The sequence below is a fragment of the Callithrix jacchus genome, chromosome 3 (genome assembly GCF_049354715.1).
Source record: "Callithrix jacchus isolate 240 chromosome 3, calJac240_pri, whole genome shotgun sequence".
Classification (NCBI taxonomy): domain Eukaryota; kingdom Metazoa; phylum Chordata; class Mammalia; order Primates; family Cebidae; genus Callithrix; species Callithrix jacchus.
The window spans coordinates 82,723,427-82,747,812 of NC_133504.1; the positions used below are offsets into that span (position 1 = coordinate 82,723,427).

The window sequence follows — 24,386 nt, forward strand, 5'->3', positions numbered from 1 at the left end:
AAGATAATCACATCAACACTGAATTATACAATACTGTCAGGGTAATAGACTTTAAATAATATGCTAAACTTGTATGACATCAGAATGTCATTATTATTTGGATAAATTTGAGTCACTACAATTATGAACAAATGTTATCCAAGAGGTGAATTCTAGCTGTGCAGTGCTGGAAAACAACAGATGGACAAACCATAAAAACAATAGTATTTATTTAAGATGTCAGACAACTTATAAAATAAAAAATAATGTAAATATGTTCCTAGCTCCAACCAATAAACATTATTGATTCAATTCTAAAAACATTTCTTATATATCTGGGCTTGGAAAACATTGCTAGTCATATACTATACCTTTCAACCATGCTTATGCAGTGTGTTCATACGTATTATCTAGGATGACTTTGGCTAGGAGCAACTAAAACCAAACAAACAATTATAGCCGGTTTCAACAGTAAGAAAATATATTGGCTAATATAACTGTAAATCAAAGAGAGGGCAGAATTTGGGCCAAACTTTTAAACAGCCTAGAGGTGCTACCTGTCCCTTCTGTTCACATTCTGTTTATGAGAACTAGTCAGCTGTTTATTCTGGCTGTAAAATGAGGCAAGAAAGCATAGGCCTGTAGTTAGTATTTCTGTGGAATTGGTAGTGTTATCCCCTTTATCATTTTTGATTGCATCTATTGGATTCTTCTCCCTTTTTTATTAATCTGGCTAGCAGTCTGTCTATTTTGTTGATCTTTTCAAAGAAACAGCTCCTGATTTTGTTGATTTTTGGAAGGGTTTTTTGTGTCTCTGTCTCCTTCAGTTCTGCTCTGATCTTAGTTATTTCTCATCTTCTGCTAGCTTTTGAGTTTTTTGATCTTGCTCCTCTAGCTCTTTCAATTTTGATAGGATGTCAATTTTTGATGTTTCCTCACTTTTAATGTAGGCATTTATTGTTATAAATTTCCCTCTAGACACTGCTTTAAATGTGTCCCAGAGATTCTGGTATGTTGTGTCTTCATTCTTGTTGGTTTCGAAGAACATCTTTATTTCTGTCTTCATTTCATTGTTTATCCAGTTGAAATTCAGGAGACAGTTGTTCAATTTCCATGAAATTCTGTGATTCAGAGTTAGTTTCTTAATCCTGAGTTCTAATTTGTTTGCCCTGTGGTATGAGACACTGTTTGTTATGATTTTAGTTTTCGTTTTTTTTTTTTTTTTTTTGCATTTCCTTTGGACTGATTTACTTCCAATTTTGCAGTTAATTTTAGAGTAGGCGTGATGTGGTGCTGCAAAAAATGTATATTCTGTGGATTTTGGGTGGAGATTTCTGTAGATGTCTATTAGGTCTGCTTGGTCCAGATCTGAGTTCAAGTCCTGGATATCTTTGTTGATTTTCTGTCTTGTTGATCTGTCTAATATTGACAGTGGAGTGTTAAAGTCTCCCATTATTATTGTGTGGGAGTCAAAATCTCTTTGTAGGTCATTAAGAACTTGATTTATGTATCTGGGTGTTCCTGTATTGGGTGAGTATATATTTAGAATCATTAGCTCTTCTTATCACATTGATCCTTTTACCACTATGTAATGCCCTTCTTTGTCTCTTTTGATATTTGTTGGTTTAAAGTTCATTTTATCAGAGACTAGAGTTGCAACTCCTGCTTTTTTATTTTTGCTCTCCATTTGCTGGATAAATCTTCCTCCATCCCTTTATTTTTAGCCTATGTGTGTCCCTGCACATGAAATTGGTTTCCTGAATACAGCACACCAATGGTTCTTGACTCTTTATCCAATTTGCCAGTCTGTGTCTTTTGATTGAGGCATTTAGCTCATTTACATTTAACATTAATAATCAAATGTGTGGATTTAATCCTGCCATTTTGATGCTAGCTGGATGTTTTCCTTGTTAGTTGATGCAATTTCTTCATTGTGTCAATGGTCTTTACCATTTGGTGTGTTTTTGGAGTGGCTGGTACTGGTTGTTCCTTTCTTTGTTTAGTTCTTCTTTCAGGAGCTCTTGTAAGGCCTGGTGATGATGAAATCTCTCAGCAATTGCTTGTCCACAAAAGATTTTATTTCTCCTTCACTTATGAATCTTAGTTTTGTTGGATATAAAATTTTACATTGAGAGTTTTTTTCTTTAAGGATGTTGAATATTGGCCCCCACTTTCTTTTGGCTTGTAGGGTTTCTGTAGAGAGATCCACTGTGAGTCTCCTTTGTGGGTAACTCAACCTTTCTCTCTGGCTGCCCTTGGCATTTTTTCCTTCATTTCAACCCTGGTGAATCTGATGATTATGTGCCTTGGGGTTGCTCTTTTTGAGGAATATCTTTGTGTTGTTCTCTGTATTTCCTGGACTTGGATATTGGCCTGCCTTGCTAGGTTGGGAAGTTCTCCTGGGTAATATCCTGAAGAATGTTTTCCAGCTTGGATTCATTCTCTCTGTCACATTCAGGTATACCTGTCAAACATAGATTAGGTCTTTTCACATCATCCCATATTTCTTGGAGCCTTTGTTCATTTCTTTTCAATCTTTTTCTCTAAACTTGCCTTATTGTTTTATTTCATTAAGCTGATGTTCAGTCTCTGATATCCTTTCTTCTACTTGGTCGATTCGGCTATTGAAACTTGTGTATACTTCTTGAAGTTCTCATGCTGTGTTTTTCAGCTCCATCAAGTTGTTTATATTCTTCTTTAAGCTGTTTATTTTAGTTAGCATTTCATCTAACCTTTTTTTCAAGGTTCTTAGTTTATTTGCATTGGGTTAGCACATGTTCTTTTAGCTCAGAGAAGTTTGTTATTAACCACCTTTTGAAGCATGTTTCTGTCAATTCATCAGACTCATTCTCCATCCAGCTTTGCTCCCTTGCTGGTGAGGAGTTGTGATCCCTTGAGGGAGGAGAGGTGTTCTGGCTTTTGGTGTTTTCATCTTTTTTGTGCTGGTTTCTTCCCATCTTTATGGATTCATCTAACTGTGGTCTTTGTGGTTGGTGACTTTCAGATGGGGTCTCTGAGTGGATGTCCTTTTTGTTGATGTTCAAGCTATTTCTTTCTGTTTCTTAGTTTTCCTTCTAACAATCAGGCTTGTCTGCTGCAGGGCTGCTGGAGGTCCACTCCAGACCCTGCTTGTCTGGGGATCACCCACAGGGGCTGCAGAACATTAAGAGTTGCTGCCAGTTTCTTCTTCTGTTATCTTCATCCCAGAAGGGTACCTGCAAGATGTCAGCCTGAGTTTTCCATTATGAGGTGTCTCTTTGGATATATGGGCATTGGGGAGCTGCTTGACGAGACAGTCTGTTTCTTTTAGGAGCTTATGCGCTATGCTAGGAGCTGCGTTGTTCCAGGAGAGCTGCTGGGCAGGTACAGTTAAGTCTGCTGCAGCAGAACTCATAATGGCCTCTTTTCCCAGGTGCTCTGTCCTAGGAAGGTGGGGCTTTATTTATAAGTTTCTGATGTGCTTCTGCCTGTTTTCAGAGATTCCCTACCCAGCAAGGAGGTAGGGTAGTCACAGTCTGCTGGCAGAGGCATTGCTGAGCTGCCACAAGCTCTGCCCAGCTGCTGTGTAAACTTCCCTGTGGTGTTGTTTACAGAGGTACAGTTAGAACTGCCCCAGTATTGGTGGATTGCCTCAGTAGTGGCAGATTGCCTTGGTAGTGGCAGATGCCCATCCCCACACTGAGCTGGACCATCTTGGATCCACCTGTGCTTGCTGAAAAACTCTCAATCCAGAGCATTACAGATTACTTGATTTGTGGGGGTGGGATCAGCCGAGCCAGATCACCTGGCTCCCTTTCTCAGCCCCCTTCCTTTCAGTTGAATGGGCAGCTCTATCTCCCAGGCATTGCAGGCACCAGCTGAAATGGCCACCCAGATTTGTATGAGTTTCTATGTGGAAACCCACAGCATCAGATGAAACAGCCATGCTGGAAACTTGTGGTGCTTTTTGGCCTGTGAATCTCCTGGTCTGCGGGCAGTGAAAACTCATTTGGAAATGCATTATTCTTGCTGGGAACTGCACTCCAGAGCTGTTCCTATTTGGTCATTTTGGATCCTTCAACTGTCTACATTATTTCTTAGGTTTTCCCATGGGGTTATGGATTGGCTAGTTTAAAGAAAACATAATCTAGGAGAATTTATTTGCATGACTCTGGTATTGACCATTAGATCTTACCGTTGTCAGAAGCTGTGGAATATGTTGGGTTTTGGATCAGTGAGATGAGAAATAAGACTCTATATCTAAACAACCACATGGGAAGGGTAAGTTTTAACTACGTCAAAGGTGTTGGGGTACAACTAGATTTCAAATTACTTACATCAGGCCTATAAATTGATGCCAAGGCAGCAACTATATTAAACAATTGTATAAGAACAATAAAGCAGGAGACTTGCAAACAACAGTAATTTATTTCTCACAGTTCTGATGACTAGAATGTCCAAGATCATGGTACCAGCAAATTTGTGTCTGGTAAAGGTTCAATTCCTGGTTCATAAATGGTGTCTTCTCTCTGCACCCTCTAATGGTAGAATGGGCAAGGCAGCTCACTATGTTCTCTTTCAGGAGGGCAATAATCCAATTCATTGGGGCTCTTCTCTTCTGACCCGATCACAACTCAATGACTTCACCTCTTAATACCAACAAATTGTTGAGTAGGTTTCAATATATGAACTTGTGTGGCCACAGACATCAGTCTTTACAAGAAGGTTGAGCCTGCAGTGAGCCAGCCTGGAAGACAGAGTGAGACCTTATCTCAAAACAAACAAACAACACATTACACTATAAAAAAATCATTTATTAGTTTAACAAATATCAAGTGTCAGGCCAGGTGAGGTGACTCATGTTTGTAATCCCAGCACTTTGGGAGGCTGAGGTGGGCAGATCACAAGGTCAGGAGATAGAGACCATCCTGGCCAATACAGTGAAACCCCAACTCTACTAAAAATACAAAAATTAGTGGGACATGGTGGCATGAACCTGTAATCCAAGCTACTCAGGAGGCTGAGGTAGGAGAATCACTTAAACCCAGATAAAGGGTGCAGTAAGTTGAGATCACACCACTGCACTCCAGCCTGGCCAACAAGAGCAAAACTCCCTATCAAAAACAAAAACAAAAACAAATATTAAGTGTCAATTATTTGTCAGATACTGGTAATCATTATGGAGAAAAAATGTAAATAATCCTTATTTGATTTACCTCTTTAAAACCCCAAAAGAAAATACTGTTATCCCCAGGTTTATACGAAGGAAAAAATAAGAGGCTCAAATATATCAAGAATTTATTTAAAATCACATAGCTATTGAGATATTTAGGATTCAAATCCAAAATTTTTTGTCAGACATCAAAACCAATATTCTTTTTAGTTTACCTTTCAAGAATGGAATTTTACTACTCTAGAAGTTTAAATTAGTTTCGCTTATTTTAAGTTAACATCTGATTTTTACTTGTTTTTTTGATATCACAAGGTTAAAAAGCTTTTTCCTGTTTACTAATTATATTTCTTCATGTGACTATTGTCTGCTCATGTTCTTTAGTAATTTGTTACTATTGTGATTTTGATAACTTTCATACTAGCTTGTATTATATGTAGATCAAGATATAGACATAAATATTAGTTTTTTTGTAATGCTTGCTTAAAGTAGATTTACATTTTTATTGTTTTACACTTTGGTTATAAGAATTAAAATTCAGGATAATTTAACATATTAGGCTGGGTGTGGTGCCTCATACCATAATCCTGGCACTTTGGGAGGCTGAGACAGGAGCATTGCTTGAGTCCAGAGGTTTGAGGCCAACCTATGCAACATGGCAAGATTCCTTTATATATAAATAATGTATGTGTGTGTGTGTGTGTGTGTATAAAATTATATATAAATTAAATATATATATATATTTAATTAGCTGGGCATGGTGGTGCATGTCTGTAGTCCTAGCTACTCGGGGGGCTAAGAAGGGAGGATCATTTGAGCCCAGGAAGTTGAGGCTGCAGTAAGCTATAATTGTGCTACTGCACTTCAACTTGGATGCCAGAGTAAAACCCTGTTTGAAAAAACATTAACACGTTACATTTTCTTTATATTGATTGATGTGAACAAATAAAGTGCAAAATAAAGTTGACTGTGTAACTATATTTATCAATTTATATAATGAGTTATAGGACCTATTCATGCAGAAATCTTTATTAGTAATTGTTTGAAATGCAAACTACTTTGTTATTAAAGAACATTTTAATTCAAAATAAATGTTTTGCATGGGATGTTTTAGCTTTTCTAATTCTAACATTTGGAAACCATAATCTGTGCCCATATTTTCTGTTAATATTTTACTTTTATTATCCCTAGTTAAATGTACAGTCTCCCTAATAAATATTATTATATGACTCTAGGCTTCTTTTATCGCTGTCATTTAGTTTTATCACAAATTTTAGTCAATGGTACTTTTCTTAATGAGTCATGTTTCTTTTATTCACTCATTAACATGCTTTACACCATCACTTTCATCCTCATTCATGTCTCTTATTAATTGCCTGAAGGTCTTGGATGATGAATAGAAACCTGCCATTGAAAGAATTTCCCAGAAATTAGCTCAACATTAGTTTCCAATCTACATAAAGGACGTTAAGTACAAATGAACAAAATCTTATGTAATGCTGCATTAATGATGAGAAGAATGTTAATGACTTCTGATATGATGACACAGATACAGTAATTTAAAGGCTATTTTGTTCTACTATTGCTGCAGCTACTAGCTGCTATTTACTGAGCCCTTACTCAGTGCTATACAGGGTTGAGTACTTTACCTTTGTCATTTAGAGTTCACAATTTTCTTATGTAGATACAATGATTAAAATGGGAATTTTTACAGATTGTGAAAGGGTTGACCAGGCATGGTAGCTCATGCCCATAATCCCAACATTTTGGTAGGATGAGGCAGGTGGATCACTTGGGCTCAGGAGTTCAGGACCAGCCTGGGCAACGTAGCAAAATCTAACCACTTCAAAAAATACAAAAAATTAGCTGGGTATGGTGGTGTGTGCCTGTGCTTGTAGGTACTCAGGAGGCTAGGTGGGAGGACTGCTTGAGTTGCAGGTTACAGTGAGCCAAGAACAGCCACTGAACTCCAGTCTGGGTGACAGAGTGAGACATCACCTCAAAAAAAAAAAAAAGGTGAGGGTTAACTATTTGATGTAGGTCCTATAGCTTGTGAGTAGATATTATGTGAATTTAAATTCAGTTCCACATTTATTTGAGCATAAAACGTTTATTTTAAAAACATTTCTTTATAACTGTTGGGACAGTTATACTCCCTAGAACAGTCTTAAAGTGTCACCTTTGGTGTTTCAGACTTAAGCGGACTTGAGTTTGAATGATTCCAACAAGACTGATGAGGCAAATATAAAGAAATTAAAATGCCCTTTTTAATAATGTATAAGTATAAATGCCAAAAGATTCGGACACTTCAAGTCCTCCAACCAGTGCATTCTCGGCCTGTAAGCAAATTATAGAAAAAGTAACATTATGAACAGAGAATTTCTGCATGTTGAAAGAAGAATCACAACAGGAATATTGGTTATTTGAGATGAATACCTAAAAGCATCAGAACATACATCTTTTCCCACAAGAGACAAATATCAGCCACTAGACTGGACAGTTCAAGTGCTTGTCACAGTGATTCCTTTTCTTTGGATAATTCTTGGAGGTGAATGGCTAATGTTTGACTCTGGCTATTTCTCTATAATGCTGTTACTTATAACCAAATTTCCTTTTACTGATACTCTATTTATTTAAATTTGTTAAACTTTCAACATATTGTAACATGCATAAGAGAGAATTTGTCTCTTTATTATTTTGTATATTTTCATTTTATGTCCATTTCCACTTCAGAGTGAGGCAGTAGCCTAAGATGGGCCACATGGTTAACCCAACTATCAGATGCTACCTATAGCATAAGAAGAATTCATAAGTATTGTGTGTCATAATGAATTAAAAAGTGAATTAGTGAATTAATAATGGGCTTCTTTTTTTAATGCCCTGAAAATTCCTTCATTTTTTATATGTTGAGAAAAAATCAAATGTAAATGTATTATTTATAAAATCCTTTCTCTTTAACTTTTCTTATCAATGTCATATAAAATCCTGATTCCCAAGACCTGGCTATTTCTTTCTTTGTGTAAGATAATTTTATTTTGTTTTTGTTCCTTGAATAATAGGGTAGTTATTTGTTTTGATATGGAGAGGTCTCTGATTTCAATAAGACAATGTTTAGGATATATTGTTTGGCTTTATCTCCTATTCAAAGTAAATATTTTGGCTTTATCTTTTGGTCAGAGCTATAGTACAGGACTTACAATTGCTAAACTTTGGCAGAGCAAAATCTCTTACTCATGTATACCCACCCTGTCATAAATTTCAATGCTTTAAATTTTCCAGTTTGTTGTACCAACTCATTTTACAAATCCACCTGCCACCACCACCACCCACCTCATTAATTCACAGCTTTTAGCATCATTTGTAACCAGAGAACATTATCAAGAGTAAGAAAGACAGGCAGTGAAAGTATTTGGCTTTGATGTTGATTTTGTCTCTTTTAATTGGATGGGTGAGAATAAACCTAAGAGATGGGTAGAAACACATGTGCCTCTGGGATGACAAGGACAGATGTTTATACCCTAAAGTGAATTTTTTTAGTTCAGCCATGCTGATAACCCCTATACAGATACTTAGTTGGGATTTTGTTGGTTGGAAAAAAAAAAAGGAATTTATCAGGGAAAAGTCAGAACTTGTGAGTGAGCAGGTTTTGACCTTTGGCTACCTGGAAGAGAAGAGAAGAGAATATAAAGGGAATCAAAAGGGGAAGTAGGAGAGGTACTCAGAAAGAGAAGAGGGACACTAACCAAATAAACATGGCAATTTAGCTAACTTGTAAAATTAAAGCCCTTCCACTATGGAAAACACTTGAGAGCTTTCAAGAGAGGTATGAAAATCAGGTAGTCTTGGTTCTTACCAAGGCCTCTTTCTCCAAGTTAGTCCAGATCATTTATTCTATTTTTTCCTGGTATCTTGCCATCCAGTTTTCATTCATGTTCTGTGAAGAGAAGCAGAAAGGAAAGAAAAGAAGCACAGAGAAGGGAAAGAGATAGACTTGTGTTTCTACAGTTGATTTTCTTCTTTTAAGGACTCAGCAACATACAATTTCCTGGGATTTCCCTTTTAATAGAATACATTCCTCATGAATGTCCTACAGTTTTAATGATACTTCTACCACTGCCACTGGTCACCTGATTACTGGGCCTTTGAGCACCCACATTCACCTAGCTTATTTGGCTCGTTTTTCCTTTCATAGGAGTACTATTGCTATACCACATTCTCACTTGATCCCCTTTGGATGAAATGAAAAAAACAGCTGGTTTGGCTGGTAAGATAACTAAGGCAGGACAGCAGCAGTAATTTATAAATTTAAAAATAGCTATGAAACCATTTCTGCTTATTCTATTTTGGTTAACTGAATAAGTTTTATGTTTTATTATTTTATAATTTGTTCATTATTATGCATATGTGTGTATACATAATAATGGACAAATTATAGAGCAATAAAATATAAAGCTGTGTATATAAAAGTGTGTGTGTGTACATACTTTTTGTCTTTTTTTGCCCCATCAAGATGTAGCTACATCTTCATTTTCCAACTAATTAGTAAAAGGAATCACTTGTTATTATGGGCTATACCCAGAGGAGACCATGACTACTCTAAATCCTTTTTATGTTCAAAGTAGCCAGTAGCATCTACTTTTGAGAACTGTCTAAAGAATAAGAAATCCAGTGTACAAGAAAAATTGTAATGTCATTCATAATGCCACAAAAGTTAATGAAAGATTAGAATCAGAAATTGGAATCAGTCTCTAGATATTTAATGTTTGGCTAGCTGGCTGTGAAATTACTTTCTTTATAATACCCCACCACACCATTACTTTTTCAACCTAATCAAGGTAAGGCCACTAAAATATTCAATTATTCAATTGTTTTTAGCTATACAGACACTAATAATATTAATTGAGAAAATATAAACAAAATTAAACTTTTATATCAATTATATTCTAAAGTAAAAAAAATTAAACTTGCTGCTAGTATATAACTTGTTAGAAGGTGATAGCATATTGAGATCCAGATTTTTTAATAGAAAAAGATTACATAAAAATACAGATTTAAGTAAAGGTTAAAACTTTTTACTCCAAATCCTTAATATATTTACCTCTCAATTTCTCCACACGCATATTTTCAATAGTGCCACCTGGTATTTTTAACTGAGTTGGCTGAAAATTTTACTAGTAAAGATTTTGTTTCTTGATAGAAACTATTGCTGAGTATCCTTGAAGTTTTTCAGACCAGCTGTTATTTTGATTCAGAAATCACAACATAAATTTAAGAAGTCTTGAAAATAATGAAATCCTGCAAATTAACACAAAATTTAACAACCACCTAAAGATTTAATCAACATTCAAGCTAAAATTTACACAAAACAAAATGATGGGCATTCTTAATATTAAATGATAAAAACACAATCTCACTTTTCCTTAGGAGAGTGAGCTTGACATTGTTTAAAAGGCTAAATAAAGAAGTTAGGTACAAGTTGAAACCATTTGCTGTGAAATCTGATTAAGTTATTTTTTCCACTCTGACATAATTGTCTTCCTTTTTGTTTATTCTGATAAGGTATTTACCATTCTTTTAGAATGTGTTTTGTTAGGGAGAGGAGGTCACAGAAAGACTAAGAAATCATGCTTGAGTGACATTAGCAAGATGGTGGAATAGGAAGTCTCATTCTCCACCCCACCACCCTAGAAAGTTAAACTAGCAACTGTCCACAGACCGGAATATCATTTTTAAAATCCCAATATTTGAAAACAAGCTGGAGACACCCACGTGGCCTGAAGAACTAAATAAAAAACAAATTATTAGGATAAGAATAGTGACACTTCAACCGTGCTACCCCGGCCCCACACCCTGCAAGTTGGAACAGTGACACACAGAGAGGATTCCCCAGGGTCCACAATTTCTCCAGAGGAAATAGCAAACCGGAGGTGGTCATCCAGCTTCTCTAGCATTCCGAGATCTTCCCAGGAAGCCCACTCTGGTCTTGCCTCAGGGGGAACACTGTGAGTAATAGCACAGCTAGACTACCTAGGATCCAGTAAAAATGAAGAAAGAAGACAGAGCTCTCAGCGACCAGTGTGCAGATTTTGGTGGTACCTCCATGTCCCTGCAAGCTGTGGTACCCAAAAAGATATACCAGTCAACTGCATAGAACATCTGCAAAGCTGAGCTGGTTGTCTTCAGAAGCACAGTGGGAGGTTCAACTTGTCTTGATTTCCTAGACAACTAGTTTCCATACCTACCTTCAGAGCCCACCCCAATGATATAGCCAAGACAGGGAGACACTCAATTCCATGCAATTCAGAAATATGTAGGGACTAAACCTGCTTGATCCAGGAGGTCAAACAGCAGCTCCCCTCAGCAAAAAACCTACCCCATGGCTGTTTCCAGACAGGGAGGTAGTCCTCAACTAAGCATCCTTTATTGAAAGGATGCTGGGGAAACTGGATATCTATATACAGAAGAATGAAATTGATACTTTATTACATACCAAATACTAAAATAAACTCAAAATAGATTAGATACTTAAATATAAGACTGGAAACTGTAAAACTACTAGGAGAAAAACACAAGGGTAAAACTACACAACACTGTGCTGGATAATGATTTTTTGGATTTGATCCCAACAGTTCAGGCAACAAAACCCAAAAAAGACAAATGGGATAATATCAAACTAAAAAGCGTCTTCACAGCAAAGGAAAGAATGAAGAGTGTGAAGATATACTTATGATTTAGGAGGAAATATTTACAAGCCATACATCTCTTAAGGGGTTAATGTTCAAAGTATATATGGAACTCAAAAAACTTAATTTCAACAAAGCAACCCAATTAAAAAACAGGCAAAGGACCCATATAGGCATTTCTCAAAAGAAGACATACAAATGGCCAGCAGTTATATGACAAAGAATGTTCAATATTGCTAATAATTAGGGTAATGCAAGTTAGAAACACAATTAAATTTCACCTCTCAACTTTCAGAATGGCTTATATCAAAAAAGTGAAAGGTAACAAGTGTTGGAATAGATCCGGAGAATAGGGAACCCTTTTACACTGTTGGTGGGAATGTAAAAGTACAACCGTTATGTAAAATTATCTAAGTTGCTAAAAATATAATTATTACATGATCCAACACTCTCACTTCTGGGTATTTACCCAGACAATTTGAAATTGGTTTGTCAAAGAGATGTCTCCACTTCTACATTTATTGCAGCATTATTTACAATAGCCAAAATATGGAATGTACACAGGTATTGATCCCTGAATGAATTAATAAAGAAAATATTGTATATAGACACAATGAAACACTATTCAACCTCACAAAAAGAAAACTCTGTTATCTGAGACAAAATGAATAGAATTTGAGAACATTATGCTAAGTGAAAAAGCCAGGCACAGGAAGACAGATACCACATATTTCCTCTTATAGTGGAATCTAAAGTGAACTTATAGAAGCAGAGAGTAGAATGGTGATTTTAGAGGCTGGGAAATGCATGGGTGATAGTCAAAGGGTACAAAGTCTCAGGTAGACAAAAGGAGCAAGGTTTTGTTGAAACTCTATTGCACAGTGTGGTGAATATAATTAATTATAGTGTATTACCTATTTCAAAATTGCTGAGAGTAAATTTCAAATCTCCTCACCACAAAAAATTATAATAAGTAGTTGAAGTGATTAATAAGTTAATTAGATTTATTTATTTCACATTGTTTTAATCAATTGTAACATCACTTTGTTTCTTATTTCCAATAACCTATCTTAGTATGGCACAGAAGTTTTAAATTTCATTTTGAGAAATAGTATTCATATTTTTTTCAACTTGATCTCTGTAATCAGAAAGACTATTGGCTTTTTTGTTATTTTTTTGTTTTGTATGCTAACACACAACCCTCATTTCCTAGCAAATAATCAATAATGAAGGGAAAGGCAGATGTTGAAAAAAATAAAACCTGGGAAGTATGAACCTCCAAAGCTGTTGACTAATCTAGACTTATGGCTGCCATAGAGTATAAATAATAGAAAGTCAGATGTGGGAGTATGTTGGAATGACTTTACATTGAGTGCCACTGTCAGGATCACTACCTCTGAGGGTTTGTCTTGCAGACCTTGACTTAGCGACAGATGAATAAAGTACACTGACACACAGATATTATGCTTTGCCTGTTCAACTGACTGTGGCCACTTACAGGCACCTTGGAGAGTGCTGTAAACAGTTGTGACTGCCAGCTCCCACTACCCAGTGAGACTCACATTTATTTAGTAAAGTTTAATTGACAAAGGCTTGAGTTAACACCAGTAAAGTGAAAGATTAAAGGACAGGTTCTAATGTCTAAAGCAAACACTATTAGTGGGTAATATCCTTGGTCAACCACCTCCCAAGAGGGCCATCTGGCTCAAAGTTTAGTTTTAAGACTATGTGAGTAAACAAGCTAGCTAGATAAACTACACATATTCCTTTGTTTTTGTGTTTTAATCTCTCTAACTCTTGCAAAAAGACCCTGGCTGCTTTCAGCCAAGAACTATAGAAAAAAATCTTTAAGCCTTCCAAAATGAGACTATCTTCTATAACTTTCTGTAATATTTTTCCCTTAATATTTTTGCCACCACCATGAGTGAATTCCTACAGGAGTAGGATATAGATGAGTTCAAGATTATAGTTTGAAATGAGGAATAAGGGAGCCTAGTTAAAATATTATTGGAAGTAAATTCATGGAATGGGAAATTTTTTTTAAAGCATGAAGGAGAAAGTATGAGAATTGGAAAGGAATAAGATAAGCTTGTTGGAAGAGGAGGAGACTGATTTTAGGCCTTATGGGCAAAGATGAAAAACTGTGTTGGTAGTATGATGTGCCTTGCTACTCATTCTGTGATCTATGGGATTACAACATTAGCCTGACCTGGTAGCTCACTAATAATACAGTATTTCAGGCCATACCACAGATCACCTGAATGAGAGTCTGCGTTTAACAATAACCTCATGCGATTTGTTGATTTGTGCACATTAATATGTGAAAACCACTCATAAAGTGGAATCTTCTATCCACCGCTTTGTTGCTGTTGTTTTGTTTTTAGTCTGTAAAACGAGATTAATAGTAATGATTTCATAGAATTTTGGGGCAATTAAACTGTATACTAATGGTATGGTATGTGATAAATGCTTCATACATGTTTAGATGTTCCAATTTGCTGAAAGCCTCTTTCCAGTAAATTTTGTTTGTAGCTAGAGATAAAATAATAAATAAAGGGAAGAAATTTCAGCAGAGGCAGATTTGTTAATCAAGCTTCCCATTTGAACTAAGAATAACTAGAAAACATAGTTTAACACAACAAACATATTTTTGGAAACATTAGAGAGCTAAAAGAAAGGGGGGGGGATGGAATTTTGAAATGTGGAAATAATATCTATAAGGAAAAAGAAGAAAATGGAGAAAGGTGAGCCTGGCAGTGAAGCCAGTTTTCCCCTAGGGGTATATGCAGATTAAGGAAGAGAAAACTGATAGTACAAGAAGATGAACAAAGAAGTCTCAGTAGAACAAGGGGACAAAAACTGACATTTAGAGTCTGACAATGGAAAAATGGTGCTGATAAATTCACAATTTTTGGTCAAGTTAAGCCCCAGGAATAAGGGTAAAGCAAAAATAAAATATTCCCTTTCATTAAATTCAGCTTCTAATCATTTCAGTTCCAGAACTGGATTAAAGTGGTCTGAGATTGAGTCTACCTTCTTTATAAAAAAAACAAAAACACTATAAATCATTTCTGAAGGCAGTGAACAGCATCTTACAACTCATAATATTTCTATAATTTTTCATATCTGGCATTAAATATATAATAAGGCAGAAGGCAAAAGTGTATCCCAAATAAATATGTACATCAAACAACAGGAAAAAAAACCCCATAGAGAATTCAGATAATACAGTTAGCATATAAATACTTTATAATAGGTATGATTAATATGTTCACAGATACATACTATAAAGTAGACAATTTTGGCAAAGAGTTAGAAATATATAAGAAACAGCTAAACAAAAAATCTAAATCCCAAAACTACAATAGCTAAAATCAAGAACTCAGTGGTTGGGTTAATAGTAGATTAGATACAACTGAAAAGAAAGTCGAGGCCATTATTGTATAGTTTAAACAAAACACTGAAAATGAAGCAGAGAGCTTCAAAATTTGGGAAATAGAGAAAAGAAGATAAGATAAATATGGAATGCATTGAGAATTCTAACATATGCATAACTGAAGTTCCATAAGGAGCAGAGAGAATAGACGGAAACAATGTTTGCAGAGATGAAAATTGCCAGTAACACCCTGCTATTCAACATCTGCTGGAGATTACAAAAACACAATGAGAAAATAACAGTTTTCTTTCAAAAATTAAAAGGTGGGAATAAATAAATAAAATCATCATTATTTGCAAACACTATGATTAAAAGGTTAGAACATTTACAATTATGCACATATAAATTGTTAAATTAATAAGCAGTTTGGCAAGATTGCTAGACAACAATGTCAATGGGTATGTTAAAAATCAGTTTTCTACATTTCAAAAACAGAAAATGATTTTTAAAATTAACAATATTATTTAAAAAATTAGATACCTAAGAACAAATTGAAAACAATGTTTGTGTAAATAATTCTAAAATAATAAAATGTTCTTCAGAAACTTTTTTTTTTTGAGAGAGTATCACTTTATTGCCCCCAGGCTGGAGTGCAGTGTGTGATCTTGGCTCACTGCAAACTCCGCCTCCCAGGTTCAAGTGATTTTCCTGCCTCAGCCTCCTGTGTAGCTGGGATTACAGATATGTGCAACCATGCACAGCTAATTTTTGTGTTTTTAGTAGAGACAGGGTTTCACCATGTTTGTCAGGTTGGTCTCAAACTCTTGACCTGGTGATTTGTCTGTCTCAGCCTCCGAATGTGCTGGGATTACAGGTGTCAGACACAGTGCCTGGCCAAATTATTTTTAAATTAATTTAAGTATACACTCTGTTCATAGTCTGGAAGATGCATAATTTGAAGTCAGCAATTCTCTCTAAATAAACCTGGAAATTTAATGCAATCTTAAAAATTCCAATAAGTTTTAAAAAATTGGCATATGATTATAAACTTTTTATTAAAGTTAAAAATTCTAATAATAAAAATCTTCTAACAGAACATGGTTAAATAACTTACTCTAATTAATACAACTGTTTTTTGTAAAGGTATATAATTATACAACAGAATGCTGGTACAAGAACAAACAGAAGAACACTGGAAGTTAATTGAAAGTCTAGAAGTAACCGAATTACAGCCACACATTTCATTTATATCAAAGGCAGCACTGAAGAAAGTGGTGCTGAAATAATTTGATTTTTCCTTCTACTTCACACCATATATAGGAGTCTGTTGCAGGTATATTGTAGATCTAAATGTGAAGGGGAAAAACATAAAGCATTAAAATATCAAAATAATAAATAATAATATTAAAAGTTCATTAACCTTTTCAGTACTCAGGAGAATTTAAAAAACAACACAATTAGATATGATTAAACACTCACCAAACTGGCTACAATTAAAAGACTAATGATACCTAATGCTGGCATGGATATTAAGAAACAGGAATGTTTATACACTGTTGGTGGTATTGTAAATACACTTTGGTTTGTGCAACTAAAGTATACAGCCACTTGGGAAAACTGAGTATCAGTTTCTATTAAGGCTGCATGCTTATTCTATAAACCCACTATTCCACCTACAGGTATATATTAAAAATATATACATGTATATATATACCAAATAACATATATAGAATTTATATATCAGTCCTTGTTGTATAAAGAAAAACTGGAAACAGGCCGGGCGCGGTGGCTCAAGCCTGTAATCCCAGCACTTTGGGAGGCCGAGGCGGGTGGATCACGAGGTCAGCAGATCGAGACCATCCTGGTCAACATGGTGAAACCCCATCTCTACTAAAAATTACCAAAAATTAGCTGGGCATGGTGGCGTGTGCCTGTAATCCCAGCTACTCAGGAGGCTGAGGCAGGAGAATTGCCTGAACCCAGGGGGCGGAGGTTGCCGTGAGCCGAGATTGCGCCATTGCACTCCAGCCTGGGTAACAAGAGCGAAACTCCGTCTCAAAAAACAAAAACAAAAACAAAAACAAAAACAAAAACTGGAAACAATCCAAAACTCTATCAATGGAAAAATATAAAAATAAATCATTCTAGCCGGGCGCGGTGGCTCAAGCCTGTAATCCCAGCACTTTGGGAGGCCGAGACGGGTGGATCACGAGGTCAAGAGATCGGGACCATCCTGGTCACCATGGTGAAACCCCGTCATTACTAAAAATACAAAAAATTAGCTGGGCGTGGTGGCGCACGACTGTAGTAATCCCAGCTACCCGGGAGGCTGAGTCAGGAGAATTGCCTGAACCCAGGAGGCTGAGGTTGCGGTGAGCCGAGATCGCACCATTACACTCCAGCCTGGGTAACAAGAACGAAACTCCGTCTCAAAAATAAAATAAAATAAAATAAATTAATCATGCTATATTCATATGAGGGTAACAGAATTTAAGATTTAAAAAAGATGGATCTCATGGATATACTATGAAGTAAAAGAGCTAGATAGAAAAGAAAAAAGCTGAATACAAAAGAAAACATGCTATATGACTTTAAAAATATCCAAAAACAAGAAAACAAAACTATGGTGTTCAAAGTCCATGTATTAGTTACCTTTCATGGGGAAGGTAGAGGTGGTAACTGGAAATGGTTTAATGGAGGTTTTAAGTGTTCTTGCAGTATTCTGCTTTTTGATCAGAGTGATGGCTATCTCTTTGTGGTAATTTATTGAGTTACATATGTAGTTTTGTGCATTTTTGTATGTATATCATACTTTACTTAAAATGTCAGAAATAAAAACAAACGAAGAAATCAAATTGATCCCAAAGGAATTTATAACAATTTTTATAAATTATGGTAAAATGAAATGAAAAATAGTGGTAAAATAAATATGGATGGGATATAAATAAATAAAATTGCAATTATTTGCAATTGTTATGATTTTCTACATAGAAACCTAAAATAATATATGGGAAAATTACTATAGATAAGAACATTCAACAAAATTGCTGAGTAACAAAATTAAAAATCTATTTAAATCTTTTATATGTGACTCTAATGACATATTAAAGTATGCCTACTAAGTAACAAGTTTATAATGCATTCTTCTTAAGATCAAGGTCTTGGCTTTTGCATTTGTTTTTGCTTTTGTTTTGTTTTGACTGATTTACCTTAGTTGATATCAGTATAGAATATATAATATGCACTCAATATATATTGAAGAAATAGATAAACCATATTATCAACCAAAGCAAATGATACTTTTTCTCATTTTCATACCAGGATAATATATATACAGCTAAAAATGGTCATATCAAGTTACTAAAGATCTTCGATAGGTTGTTAGGACACAGCACTGATTTATACTATTTGAGACTGAAATATGGTTCTTTAAGGGCCCATTTTCACTCAGTTCTGAATCTGACTCAACAGAATCTTGATAATTTTGAGGTGGCTTGACTAGAGCAGCATCCAGGTTCAGGTCTTACTCCCAACTACCGCCTCAGCAGGGTGAAACAAAGTGTAGTAAGAGACAACAATGGAGTACGGCGGTGCACTCTACATTGTTCAGAACTTGCATTAAGATTGACAGACCATTTCCGAAATGATTTTCTCTACTAGCTACATTATTATTTGTCTGCGACATTATTCCCCAAAACATCCAGACATCTTTATGAGGTGTTGATTGTATTAGTTTAACTTCCCTGGGCATACCAAATTTGTAGATAACTCAATTGCCTGCATGCAAATTCTAGGTAGCTAGTTATTTTTACTAGGTAAGGAATCATTTCTTGCCTTCTGTAGTAACCACTCAGTTATAATGATATTCTCAAGCCCTCTCTTTCATTCTATTATTACATATAGCCAAAAGGACTCTGAAACCCAACATGGTAGGTCAGAAGAATATACTTTACCCTACACAAAAATATTTATTTTACTTTGTAGCTCCTATAATATTTGGAAAGTTATATTTCACAAAAGAAAGGGCTGCAATAATCTCATTTTCACTGATCACAGGTCAATAAATTTTATTACAACAATAAATTTGAAGGTGACCTCTTTCGGTCCATCCTTATTGACAGAACACAGTGGACTGATTGTGTAGCAAATGGCATGGAGTCTCCTGTTGTGAACTGATCATTTGACTCCTCTCTTTTGCCAATTAGTTACAATAAAAGCAAATTGACTTTGAAGCCTGAAAACAGCAGAGCCAATGATTTAATTCTTCTTATTAATGATATAATAACATGTGCTTGAGTTAGACAGTTCCATATAAATCTTCATGCTTCATTTGTTCACTCTCAGGTAAATATGCTGAATCAAGTAAGACTCTAGAAAATGCCCTGTATTGTGATAGTCAGTGATGGTTTTTTTCAGACTTGAAAGGAAGGAAGCAGGGAATCAGGAGATCAGAGGCAGGATCAAGATCTAATTCAAATTGTCGATTTGGTTAGAAGGATACAATTAAGAGTTTAAAAGCAAACACAGAGTTTAAAAGCACTTGTATGCCTAGAAAGCTCCCCAAAGCCAGCATAACATGTACAAAGATGTCTTGCTTCCTCAATATTTTACTGGACTCTAAATGGAAACTATCAATAGAATAAAAAACTGGGTTCCTGTTTTGATATACATATTTCAAAGATGTTTAGTCACTAGGGACAAAATCTTGAATTACCACTACAGATAATAATTTTATATTTCTTTTCTGAAAACAAATAATTATTCAATATAAATACCTGATGAAGACTAGAAAACACAGAAAATAAAATATACAGATAATTGACCTCAAACTTTTGGATCTCAGATAACCATATTTTAGTGTGTTTTCATTCCCTTTCTGTTGGAATGAGGAATGGGATATTTATCTAGTAATAGTAAAACTGACTTTTTAAACTCAGGGTCAATTCAGGAGAAATTTGTGTGTCTGTGCACATGTGTGTGTGATAATTGCAGCTAATTCAGGTAATGAGTAAAAAAAAGTTATGACAATTTGATTTTCTTTGAAGTTTTATCCAGAAGCATCTTTGGGAAGCAACCTCTGAACTGACTTCTGGGTTCTCTAGTGTGGCAACCTGTAGCTGTGGGTCTATTCAGCCCCTTTTGTCATTGACTGAACTACTGGTCTACTTGATACTATGACTTTTCAGTGCTCAAAATTTTAATTACAATACATCTCTTTATCATCAATACAATGTTAAGAGATTTCTTTTGTTGTCTGATGGGTGTGCATGGATATATATTAAATTTTTATTAATGTAATTTGCCTTCATACATGATGGTCAACTAGCTAATTGTTACTCTTTTATTCACTCAATAAAACAATTATCAATATTCTCTCTTCCAGTTCTTAAAAACGAAGAAGTAAAATATACAGGTCTCTCAAAATTGTTATTCCTTCAAAACTTTATAAAAAGATTTCCAGCTTTTAATATTCAGATAAGACAGATTGTGGCCTAAATTTATTCCCTTCCTTCCCCTCCCCTCCCTTCCTCTGCTTCCCTCCCTCCCTCCCTCCCTTCCTTCATAGAAGGAAGTTATTAAGTGCAACTTCATAGAAGTTATTAATTGCAAGTTTCTTTGAACTGACTGCACCATGGACTATGACATGGTGACCCCTGTGATCCACACCTCCCGATGGACTCCCCAAGCCAAAAAGTCTTAGTCAACCTTGTGACGGCCCCACCCCCCACCCACCCCAATAAAAGAATACCTAGCTCCTGCAATGTTTGATCAACATATGACATTCCACCATTGTCTGGCTTAACTAATAAGCCAACCTTGTGACACTGGACCTTGGACCTTGTGACACCCTTCCCCACAACACCCTCCCCCTGCACTGGCAACACCCTCTCCAGTTTGCAAAAATTACCCTGAATTGTAACTTTCCACTGTCCACCCCAAACCTATAAAACCAACTTCTTTCCCACTGCCCTCTGCTGACTCTCTTTTTAAACTCAGCCCACTTATACCCGGTGAATAAACAGCCTTGTTGCTCACAGAAAGCCTGTTTAGGTGGTCTCTTCATTCAGAGCGTGCTTAACATTAAGAAATTATTTTAGGCGGGAAGAGAAGAAAAGGAGGGTCTTGGAAAATTTTTGTCTCTTTTAAAGCAGCTCCAGAAATGTCTCTAGCAGGAAAACCTGGCTCTTAGAGCTGGTTAGGCAACATTTGATATGCAAATGCCGGCCATTAGAAGCTGATTCCACCCAGACATAGGGATTCTCACTGTTGTCCTCTTGCCCTTGACCCCACATGTGCCTGGCAACATGCCCTCCCCCACATATCCCCATGTGTGTAGACCATTATGGTGACATTCATTTGCATATTAAAAGGCTAGGGTGGGAGGGCCAGTTTTTTCGAGGGCTACATGAATGACATGCTTGGTCAGACCAATCCCCTAAGCCCTGTGCGTATCAGACACCTCCTCCTCCAGCTTCCTCATGTAATGCTAGTATTTGCTGCACTCGGGGTTTCCTCTCTCAGTTTTGGAGAACCCCCTCCCTCTGTCTCTGTACAGGGGAGCTTCTTCCTTCTTTCTTGCCTATTAAACTCTCCACTCCTTAAAACCACTCCACGTGTGTCCATGTCATTTTATGCAAGTCAGCCTAAGACAAGAGCCCTGGTGTACCTCCACTTATGGAAGCTGTATCATTTCTTTTCTTTTTTTTTTTTTTTTTTTTTTTTGAGGCAGGGTCTTCCTCTTTCACTCAGGTTGGAGTGCAGTGGCACAATCACATCACAGCTCACTGCAGACTCAACTTCCTGGGCTCAAGAAATCTTCCCACCTCAGCATCCCAAGTAGCTGGGACCAGAGGCATGCTCTATCATGCCTGGCTAATTTTTGTATTACTATCATTATTATTTGTTTTTTTTGGTAGAAACGAGATTTTGCCATGTTTCTGAGGCTGGTCTCAAACTCCTGGGGTCAAGCAATCTGCCCACTTCAGCTTCCAAAGTGCTGGGATTACAGGTCTGTTCCACACTCCTGGTCTTGGCTTTATTTGTTTTAGTCCAAGTACCCCTTTAATATTTCTGCAGTCTTATAATTCCCATATTTGTTCAGGAAGTGAGTCTCTTTTCATTAATGTAGTGTGAACTCTCTTTAAATCAATCAATGTAAACACTGTATTTTCCAGGAGAGTAAATTTTTCTTAATTGTATACTTGATTTTAGTTTCTATTTCAAGTTTTGTAATTTGATTCTTTTTCAGAAATACCTATAACTAAAGAATCAAATCTTTTGCTTTTTTCCTCACAGAGATACCATCTTCCCTTTGATAACTTTCATGTTTTATACTTTTCAACTTTTTTTCTATATTCTGGGATGGTTTCTCAAATTCTCTGATGTGTTCATTTTGTTTTTTGCTATTTCAAATATGGATTCAGTTTAATTGCATAGTTTAGCTCCTCTACAATGTTTCTTTATTTTTGTATCTACCAGTCTCTAAAAATCTATTTTCATTTCTTTAATAGGTCATTTAAGAGGTCTGCATTCCTTTAAGTGTGTTGTTGATATGTTAATTGGATCATGGGTGTGGTTTCCCCTACCCTGTTCTCATGATAATGAGTGAGTCTCAGGAGATCTGATGGTTTTATAAGTGCCTGGCATTTCCCCTGCTTGCCCTCACTTCATCTTGTGCCCTGTGAAGAAGGTGCCTGTTTCTCCTTTGCCTTCTGCCATGATTGTATGTTTCCTAAGGCCCCACCCAGTATTGCAGAAATGTGAGTCAATTCAGCTTCTTTCCTTTATAAATTACCCAGTCTCAGGTATTTCTTCATAGCAGGATGAGAATGGACTAATATAGTTGGATAGTGCTCTTTTTCTTGTTTTATAAAAAATACTGTAGGTCTAAACATTTGGTTGACTGCTTCTGCATATTCAGATCTGGTGTTTTCCAATAGGGTCATGAACTGAAATTCCCAACTCACTTTTTTTTTTTAGTAATTCCAACTTTTATTTTAGATTCAGGGGGTACCTGCATAGTTTTGTTACATGGTTATATTGCATGATGCTGAGGTTTGGGATGTGATTGATTCCTTCACCCAGGTACTAAGCATAGTACCCAGTAGTTAGCTTTGAACCTTAATCTCCTCTTCTTGCTCCCAGTAGTCCCCAGTGCCTATTTTTGCATCTTTATATCCACATGTACCCAATGCATAGCTCCTACTTACAAATGAGAATATGTGGTGTTTGGTTTTCTGTTCCTGTGTTAATTCACTTAGGATAATGGTCTCTAGCTACATCCATGTTGCTGTAAAGAACATGATTTCATTCATCATGAAATCTTTGCCAGCTCTTGTGTCCAGAATGGTATTGCCTAGGCTGTCTTCCAGAGTTAGTGTAGTTTGAGGTCTTATATTTAAATCTTAAATTGATCTTGAGTTAATTTTTTCATATGGTGATAAGTAGGGGTCCAGGTTTATTCTTTTGCATATTTCTAGCCAGCTATCCCAGCCATCATTTATTGAATAGGACGTATTTTCTTCATTGTTTATTTTTGTTGACTTTGTTGAAGATCAGGTGTCTGTAGATGTGCAGCTTTATTTCTGGGTTCTCTATTTTGTTCCATTGGTCTACGTGTCTGTTTTTGCATTAGTAGAAAACGGCTGTTTTAGTTACTGTAGCCTTATAGTATAGTTTGAAGCTGGGTAATGTGATGTGATGTCTAGAGCTTTGATCTTTTTGAATAGAATTGCTTTGGTAATCTAGAGTCTTTTTAAGTTCTACATGAACTTTGGAATATATATATATATATATATATATATATATATATATACATATATATATATATATTCTACACAAACTGATGTTAGTAGATTGATAGGAATACCAGTGAATTTGTAGTTTGCTTTAGGCAGTATGGTTATTTTAACTATACTGAATTTTTTTTTTTTTTGAGATGGAGTTTCTTTCTTGTTACCCAGGCTGGAGTGCAATGGCGCGATCTCAGCTCACCCAACCTCCGCCTCCTGGGTTCAGGCATTTCCCCTGCCTCAGCCTCCTGAGTAGCTGGGATTACAGGCACGCGCCACCATGCCCAGCTAATTTTTTGTATCTTTAGTAGAGATGGGGTTTCACCATGTTGACCAGGATGGTCTCAATCTTTTGACCTTGTGATCCACCCGCCTCGGCCTCCCAAAGTGCTGGGATTATAGGCTTG

General features: G+C 36.0%; 1 long non-coding RNA gene across 1 annotated transcript in view; it reads right to left on the minus strand.

The window, feature by feature from the left end:
- Window positions 1–4,366: 4,366 nt before the first annotated feature.
- Window positions 4,367–24,386, minus strand: part of LOC118152071 (uncharacterized) — a 35,976-nt gene continuing 15,956 nt past the window's right edge. Inside the window, exons 4-6 of the long non-coding RNA XR_004740419.3 lie at window positions 8,982–9,062; window positions 7,308–7,465; window positions 4,367–4,705 (exon numbers count right to left, since the gene is read on the minus strand). This is a non-coding gene — a long non-coding RNA (uncharacterized LOC118152071). The remainder of the gene's footprint in view (window positions 4,706–7,307; window positions 7,466–8,981; window positions 9,063–24,386) is intronic.